Here is a 9,030-nt window from a genome sequence, read left to right as displayed (position 1 = left end):
TCCACCGGAGCCGCGGAACCAGCGGAACCTCCGCAGGCATGTCTGCAGGAGGTCCCGCGAGCCGCGGGACCGGTGACCGCCAGAGCACGCCCCGCGGCGTGCCGCCTTGCTTGGGGCGGCAGGATTCCTAGAGCTGCCCCTGGTGGAGTAGAGAGGAAGAATGACTTCTCATGTCTTGCTTACAATACTCCTGCTAATACATCCCAGAATGATGTTTGCTTTTTTTGAAACAGTGTGACACTGCTGACTCCTATTTAATTTGTGATCCACTCTGACCCCCCCCCCCCGCACTATGATCCTGTTAGCCAGGCCTGTATCAGTGGCGAGCAGTGAATGGAGCTTTTTGAAGTTGACGCTCATAAAAACATATTTGCAATTGACCCTGGGAGATGACAGGCTATCTTCACCGGCCACCCTGTCTAGCGAGAGTGCTGTGGCTCGAAATATAGACCTGTCCCCAGCAATATCAGAGTTTGCAGCAGCAAAGGCACACAGGGTTTTGCCTTCTGAATCTTAGACTCTTGGTGAACAAAATATTTTATTTGTTGTTCATTAGTTTAATGTTTAGTTTATGTGTCTCTTAGCTATAGTGTTATTTTTATGACTTACATAGCTCATTATTTGAATACAATGGAATGCAACGGAATCAATTTTTGGGTCATTTCCTCTTTTGTTATTTTTTAGTAAATTATAAAAACTTTTGAGATTGCAGCTTTATTTCTGACATGTTCACTAACACTACTACACACTTCGACTCAAAGGGCGCAAAAATACAAGTTCACCCAGCTGGCCTGTGCTCGGCGACCCGGGCTAAGGAGCGCGGCTACGGGGCTGTGTAACTGCAGTATAGACACGTGGGCTCATGCTGCAGCCTGAGCTCTGGGACCCTCTCACGTTGCAGGGTCCTGGAACCCTGGCTCCGGCTCCAGCCCCAGCCTGAACACCTACAGTGCATCTAAACACACCCTTAGCCTGAGCCCTGCGAGCCCCAGGCAGCTGGCACAGGCCAGCCACAGGTTTTTAATTGCAGTGGAGACCAGTGGTTCTCAACCCGTGGCCCACAGGCTGCTTTCGGCCCACTCAGCACACAGCTGTGGCCCGTCTGACATCCTCAGCAGGGCCGTCCCGACCCATAGGCAAAGTACGCAGCTGCTCCAGCCCCACCTCTTCCTGCCCCTGCTCTGCACCAGCCCTGCCCCCACTCCACCCCTACCCCAAAGCCCCTGCCCCAGCCGTGCTGCCGGTGAGTGCTAGGGGGCAGTTCCCCTCTGCCCCCCAAGCCAGCCACACTCCCCCTTGGAGGCCTGCCCTCCCCACCCCTAATCCTCAGGGCCATACAGGTAGTGTATATATATTGTGTGGATGTGGCTCACATAACACACAGAGAGCTGAATATACCACCCACAATGGTAAATAGGTTGAGAACCACTGGTGTAGACATACCAGCTGAGGATTCAGCTACCTGTGTGTCTGCATCACTAACTATTTCTATATGGCAGCACTGATATTGTCCCTCCCCCTCAAGCATTTAAAAATCATGAGTAGGGCCTCAGCAACCATGAGATAGGTTTTAAAATCTCAAGAGTTTTGTTCATTTAAAGATGCCTTTTGGGTTCTTTTTTTAATCTTCCACTTTTTGAAACCTAAGGGTGCACTTGGGTCACCTTTTCAATTTTTTCTCTGCTGTGGGGTGGGCTGGAAACATATTGTTTCTTTTCTAAGGAAAGCTGAGATTCTCCCATCATCTCAAGAAAGCTGAGATTCTCCCATTATCCCAAGAATCCAGGAGTTGGGGCTTTAAACAAAGCAGCAAACGTTGTGAGACTTGCACTAAAACCATGAGAGCTGGTAATATTGCAGGAGCCGAGCGGATCTGGTGGGAGCTGTGCAGGCAGGGGGGGTTATCATGGAGGTGTCGGGCGGCAGAGTTTAAAGAAGAGTGGAGCTCCTGTGGGCAAAATAGAGAGAAGGAGCCAATTCCCCACTCCCCGCCACTCCAGCATCATGACTCAACGTGGGGTTACTGGAGGTGCTAGGGGGTGGGTGGTATGAGGAACCGTAATGGTGCACATGGTGGAGATGAGGCTAGGAAGGCTAGAGTGAGACAATTATCTCTCGTGTCTTTCATACAACACTCCTGTTCCTACACTCCAGAATGATATTGGTCTTGTGTCCAAATTCTTTACATGTGTCCCACGGGGTATTTAGGATCAAAGATGAAGATGTCCAAAAAGAACTTCTGGAAATGGGCTCTGAATCTTTTCACTATAACCTATATCAAATGGGGGAATCCATGTGCCCTTCTTGTTCTAAGCCACTGTGCTAACATGGGATTGGGGGTAAAAAGATTCCATCACAATTAACTCCACACTGACTGGGGAAATGAAGGACAAAGCTGTTTCCTTCTGCCTCGTCTTCCCATTGTTATTTTCACAGCCTCCCTGAGGCCCTGTTCCCTATATCACCTCCAGCCAAAGAGTTGCCTCATCATCCTGAGGCTCTGACCCCAGAACCAAGCTCCTTTGCACCAAGTAAGTTTTATGAGCAATTATGTGGTGCTGGAGCAGAGAGATGCCACAACGAGCGCCAGAGGAAAACCTCCGGCCCTTCAGGAACCGGAGCCTCCAAGACTTTGTGCAGTTTCAAGCTGATGTCCAGGAAAGGAGAAGCACTTTGTAGTAGCTGTTGGCCCCCAGTACATTTCTGAAGACAGTCGTGCTGGAAGTGGGACCTCCCCACCACATCTTGCCACGGGCAGATTGCTCAGCAGAAGGAGGACAGAGGGAATGCCAGTCCAGAAGCTTTCATGGGACAGTAGAAAAATAAGGACAAGCTGCTAAATATCCTGTGAGTAGGAAGGGCTTCAGCCTGCAGCTTTTCTCCCATACTTTGCTTGATGACACATCATGGGGGGAGGGGTGTGTTTAGGCACATAGTGATGTAGATGTCCTGCTGATCTGTGGCTGAGCAGTCCTGTGGGCCAGAAAAAACTGCTTTTCTCTGTCCTGAAACCTGAAATAAGGACACCATGAATCAGAGAGAAGAAACGACAAGAAGAGGAGATGGAGTAACTTGGAGCAGGCCCAGGCAGAAGACCAGAACCTTGCAAACCACAGCTGATTCCTCCAAGTGACCCCTGGCTTTAATTAGGTTGTGCCTGGCTGAAGGGTTCACGAGTTGCTGCTATTGAACGGGGCTGGTTATTGGTAAGAAAGAGGAAGAGGGAAGGTTTTGCCCCTGAACTGGAGCAGATTCCCTTTTGGAACAGTGTCCTCCAGGCCTGGAAGTGAGGGAGTCTCAGAACGGGGGAGTAGACCCTCCAGCAGCAGTGTGCTGTCACTGGGTTTCCGTCCTACCTGACTCCTCTGCGGGATCATGCTTTCATACACAGATGCCGGATCAGCTGAGCTGGGCAGGTGCTGCTCGTTCATATAGGATGCCATCTGGTCAGTGGCAGCAGGATCTGATGCACTGAAGGGAGGCTTGTGCCCAGGATTCTGGAACAGACATGGGAGGTGCTCAGAGCAAACAGGAAACTCCAAGGGACCCCTCTTACCAAAATGCCACACTAAGGATCTAGAGGGGTGGAGTTGGCAGGAAGTGAGTGTGACCCAAGGAACTCTGGTACCAACTTCCAGAGGGCACCAGGGGTGCAGAGGGTTTACAAGGATCCCCTGGGTCAGATATATGCAAGATCGTTCACTGACGGATGGCATGTGCCATCTCTGCTGAGCACCTGTTGCCCATTGGTCCTCAATCATTGCAAAATGTGTGTGTGGATAATATTTAAGGAGTTATGTATCTATACAGAAATTATGTTCTTAAGGTCTGGAATTAAGGCAGGTCACCAGCAGGTGACACACCTCGGATATGTTTCTTGCAGGCAGGAGGTAATAGACACCTATCTCCTTGTCTGTCCATTTGGATACTGTGTATCGTATGCTACACACTATGTGCCTATTTACACCTATAGCTGGGGAGGACTGAGAGACTGTGAAGTCTACAAGCAAGGAAATCTACAGGAATAAACAAACAGCCGGGGACAGAGGAGTGTCCTGTTTATGAATAAAGGCAGAAGATTGTCCCTTGGAGTACAAAGTGACACACTGGATCCTTCACCTAGGAGGCAAACTGACAGCGCGCTTGTCTCATGAAAGGGGAACACAGCCAACCTGGGTGTAAGGTGCTGTACAGATTTAGGGTGAGCAACACTCTATGAGACATGAGAGTAGCTTGTTCATTAAGTCTAGGCTGTAGAATGCATTAGGATTTTGGTTTATATGTAACCGTTTGTTTCCAATACCTGCTGTAGTGAGGAGGTGTGGCTCCCCACCGCCCTGGATGGGGTCGAGCTCTGGCTAACCTTTGTACACCGCCATTTGCTGTTCCTTGAATTTCTCTGCTTTGTTAACTAAACGTCTCTAACGGTACGTCTACACTTACCTGCCGGTTCGACGCGGAGAGTTCGACTTTTCGGAGTTCGAACTATCGCGTCTGATCTAGACGCGATAGTTCGAACTCCGGAAGCGCCGCGGTCGACTCCGGTACTCCACCTCGGCAAAAGGAGTTGGCGGAGTTGACGGGGGAGCCGCGGAGTTCGACCCCGCCACGTCTGGATGGGTGAGTTGTTCGAATTAGGGTACTTCGAATTCAGCTACGCTATTCACGTAGCTGAATTTGCGTACCCTAATTCGACCCCCGCCCTTAGTGTAGACCTGCCCTAAGTGTTGTTTCTTCAGTGGAGCGGTGACCTGAGGTGGAACTGGCCAGCTGGGGTGGGATGTTCTTTGGAAGTGGTGAATCTGTGAGCGCGAGTCTCCAGCGAATCAGGGGCTGGATGCTCCAGGAAGATGCTTGGAGGGTTCAAGGTTTGGGATGTACCTACCGCTAACCTGTAGCAGAATAGCGAGGCCTGCGGGGCCTAGAAGGGAGGGATTGTGTTGCCTGTGGTTGGTGGATTGGGGAGCTGCCTCAGGACAGCACAGACAGGCCTTCCTCATGCTAAGGGCAGGGGGTAGCGAGGTGCCCCCACAATCTTGGGTACTGCCGGGAAGTGTCACGCTGAGCTACAATAGTAACTCCCGTGGCTGGTAGTGGTAGCACGTGCTTAACTTCTTATGTGAACCAGCCACTAGAGGGAGGGAGACACCTTCTGTGCTAGTGTAGATTGACTCTAGCCTATGACATTGTACCTTTCCTAGGACGGATTCTAGTAGCACTAAGTGAATGGTAATGGTGTGTCACCTTTTCAGGGGTTCAGTAATGTGTGAAATACTCTAAACAATCCACTAGTCTGTCCTGTATAAGTTATTGTACTGTGCTCATCACCACCTACCCGAGAGCCTATCTTACCGTGTTACAGAGATAGACGTTCTTATCCTTTTGTCCTGGTGTGTCCTCAAGGGCTGAAAGAATCAGAAACAGGAAATGTATCAAGCTTTCGTAAAGCTATTTTTATTTATGGCTAGGTCTTTTTAAGGCACTTTCCGCAGTAGTATCCTGCACCCTAGATGCAATGTCAGGGAAGAAAGCCTTCCTAGGAATGAGTATTATTACAGTCTGCATCTGGGAGCTTTTGAAAAGGAATATGTCAATCATTGGATTGGGTGTGTATGTAACTCACTGGGGGACCGTCCTGTGTCACGTGGACTCAGCTTTTTACATCTAAATGAACCAGGTCAGCTTTTGAGGACAAACACAGACCCAACCCTCTGGATCAGCTCTGCGTGTGTTGCACAGATCCATAGTGCTTTGCAGCACCCAAGGAAGGTGGTAGCATTAGCTCCTTGGTGGGCTACATTCCTGCTCCCATGGCTCAGGAAGCCTCTCATGACCAACACCATGAGGTTAGGGCTCTGTGGATGTGTCTGGGAAGGAGAGACATCCCCAGTGTCTTTTTAGAGCTCTCCAACTCTCTGGGGACTGTTTCCCTTTCAGGATTAGCAGTTTGGCCCAGAGTCTTGAAGTTATTTAGGCTCCTAATTTGTTAGAAAGCTAAATCCCTTTGAGGATCTGGACCTTTCTGCTTTGAGAATTCCTCTTTCATGCAGCATGCAAATGAGAGAGAGACAGAGAGCTACAGATGTGTGTGTGTGTGAAAGGTCAGTAACATTTCTCTGTCTCTAACTGGCTGCTGCAGCGTTCCTGCTGATCTCGTCCCAGAATTAGGAAAAAAGAGAACTCTGTGCTGTACCCCCACATAGGGGGCTAACAGTGCAGTGTGGCTGCAGCTCAGCTGAAGCTGAGAGGGAAGCTGAGAGGGAAGACAATTAGCATTGTCCAATAAAATGTGGTCTTCTAGGCTTCATTTACATGCAAAAATTGCTCCAGTTTAAATTAAATCAGTTCAAAACCTGATTTAGATTAACCAGGGCAGAACTCTGGGTAGACTCGTATTTCAGTATGAGAACGACTTGCTTCAGTTTAGCTTAAGTGAATACGAAACTGGCTTAAACTAAATCCATATAAGCCACTCTTAAACTGAAATGAATAAATCCTTGTGGAAAATGTGGAAATGGCAGAGGTGTTTAATGACTTCCTTGTTTCCGTTTTCACCAAGAAGGTTAGTGCTGATTGGACGTCTACCAGTGAATGCCAGTGAAAATGAGGTATGATCATAAAAGACTAAAATGGGAAAAGAACAAGTTAAAAATTACTAGACAAATTAGAAGATTTCAAGTCACCAAGGCCTGATGAAATGCATCAGAGAATACTCAAGGAGGTGACTGAGGAGATATCTGAGTCATTAGCAATTATCTTTGAAAAGTCATGGAAGACGGGAGAGATTCCAGAAGACTGGAAAAGGGCAAATTTCATGCCAATCTATAAAAAGGGAAATAAGGACAATCCAGAGAATTACAGGCAGTCATCTTAACTTCTGAACCCGGAAAGATAATGGAGCAAATAATTAAGCAATCAGTTTGCAAACATCTAGAAGATAATGAGGTGATAAGTAAAAGTCAGCATGGATTTGTCAAACAAATCATGTCAAACCAACCTGATAGCTTTCTTTGACAGGGAAACAAGACTTGTGTGTGGGGAAAGCAGTAGATGTGGTATATCTTGACTTTAGTAAAGGTTTTGATACTGCCTAACATGACCTTCTCACAAACAAACTAGGGAAATGCAATGTAGATGGAGCTACTCTGAGGTGGGTGCAAAACTGATTTTAAAACTGTTCCCAGAGAGTAGTTATCAGTGGTTCACAGTCATGCTAGAAGGGCATAATGAGTGGGGTCCCACAGGGATCAGTTCTGGGTTTGGTTCTGTTCAATATCTTCATCAATGATTTAGATAATGGCATAGAGAGTACACATAAAGTTTGTGGATGATAGCAAGCTGGGAGGGGCTTCAAGTGCTTTGGAGGATAGGATTAAAATTCAAAATGATCTGGACAAACTGGAGAAATGGTCTGAAGTAAATAGGATGAAATTCAATAAGGACAAATGCAGAGTACTACATTTAGGAAGGAAGAATCAGTTGCACACATACAAAATGGGAAATGACTGTCTAGGAAGGAGTACTGCGGAAAGGGATCTGAGGGTCATAGTGCACCATAACCTAAATATGAGTCAGCACTGTAACGCTGTTGCAAAAAAAGCAAACATCATTCTGGGATGTATTAGCAGGAGTGTTGTAAGCAAGACACGAGAAGTACCGGTAATTCTTTTGCTCTACTCTGTGCTTATTAGGCCTCGACTGGAATATTGTGTCCAGTTCTTAACGCCACATTTGAGGAAGGATGATCATGTGGACAAATTGGAGAGAGTCCAGAGAAGAGCAACAAAAATGATTAAAGGTCTAGAAAACATGACGTATGAGGGAAGATCGAAAAATTGGGTTTGTTTAGTCTGGAAAAGAGAAGACTGAGAGGGGACATGATAACAGTTTTCAAGTATGTAAAAGGTTGTTACAAGGAGGAGGAAGAAATATTGTTGTTCTTAACCTCTGAGGACGGGACAAGAAGCAATGGGCTTAAATTGCAGCAAGGGAGGTTTAGGTTGGACATTAGGAAAAACTTCCTAACTGTCAGAGTGGTTAAGCACTGGAAAAAATTGCCTAGGGAGGTTGTGGCGTCTCCATCATGGGAGATTTTTAAGAGCAGGTTACACAAGCCCCTGTTGTGGGGAGGGATAGCTCAGTGGTTTGAGCTTTGGCCTGCTAAAATCAGTGTTGTGAGTTCAATTCTTGAGGGGGCCACTGAGGGATCTGGGGCAAAATCAGTACTTAGTCCTGCTAGTGAAGGCAGGGGGCTGGACTCAATGACCTTTTGGGGTTCCTTCCAGCTCTATGAGATAGGTATATCTCTGTATAATAAGGGATGGTCTAGATAATACTTAGTCCTGCCATGAGTGCAGGGGACTGGACTAGATGACCTCTCAAGGTCCTCTCAGAACCTGGCAAGCCCAGCTGCAGCAGATTGAAAGTCACAGGATTACCAGAACCTGAGGCAGCATGGGGCTTGTGGGTTGATAGCTTTGCAGGAAAAGCTGGAAATCACTACAGGCCGGAGGAGCAGTTCTTAGGAGCAGGTAATTAAGGGGAATTTATTTCTCTATTTCTTTTGCTGAGTGTTAATGAATCTTATTTAAACAACTGATTTCTCCTTGATCAAAAACAACTGGCTTGTTTGCTTTTGAACTAGCCAGTTGCTGTACTGAGCCTGAGCTAGGTACCTGCTCCATCACTCTGGCTGGGGCTGGGCGTGCCATGGAGATCTGCCAGTTTGTAGGGCCACGTGACCTGCTGCATGGAGTAATTGACTAAGTATGTGGGAATTTAGAGAGTGTCTGTCTTGTGCTGTTATTTTGGTGACAGGGATAGTATGGTCCTTAGGAAGGAAGCAAAATAATCGGGCTGCACCATCTGGAGAATGAAGTGACACTTACTAGCAAAATTGATCAGAGAATTTTTACCTTTTCTCCTCCTCTGCGATGCTCTTCTAAACTTAACAGCAATGAACAAAATCAAAAGCAGAACCAGCAGGACGGATGGGATCAGGATGTAGAGGACGAGGTTTGGTGTACTAGG

Source organism: Mauremys mutica, chromosome 12 (assembly GCF_020497125.1).
Source record: "Mauremys mutica isolate MM-2020 ecotype Southern chromosome 12, ASM2049712v1, whole genome shotgun sequence".
NCBI lineage: Eukaryota > Metazoa > Chordata > Testudines > Geoemydidae > Mauremys > Mauremys mutica.
Note: the sequence above shows the minus strand (reverse complement) of the source record.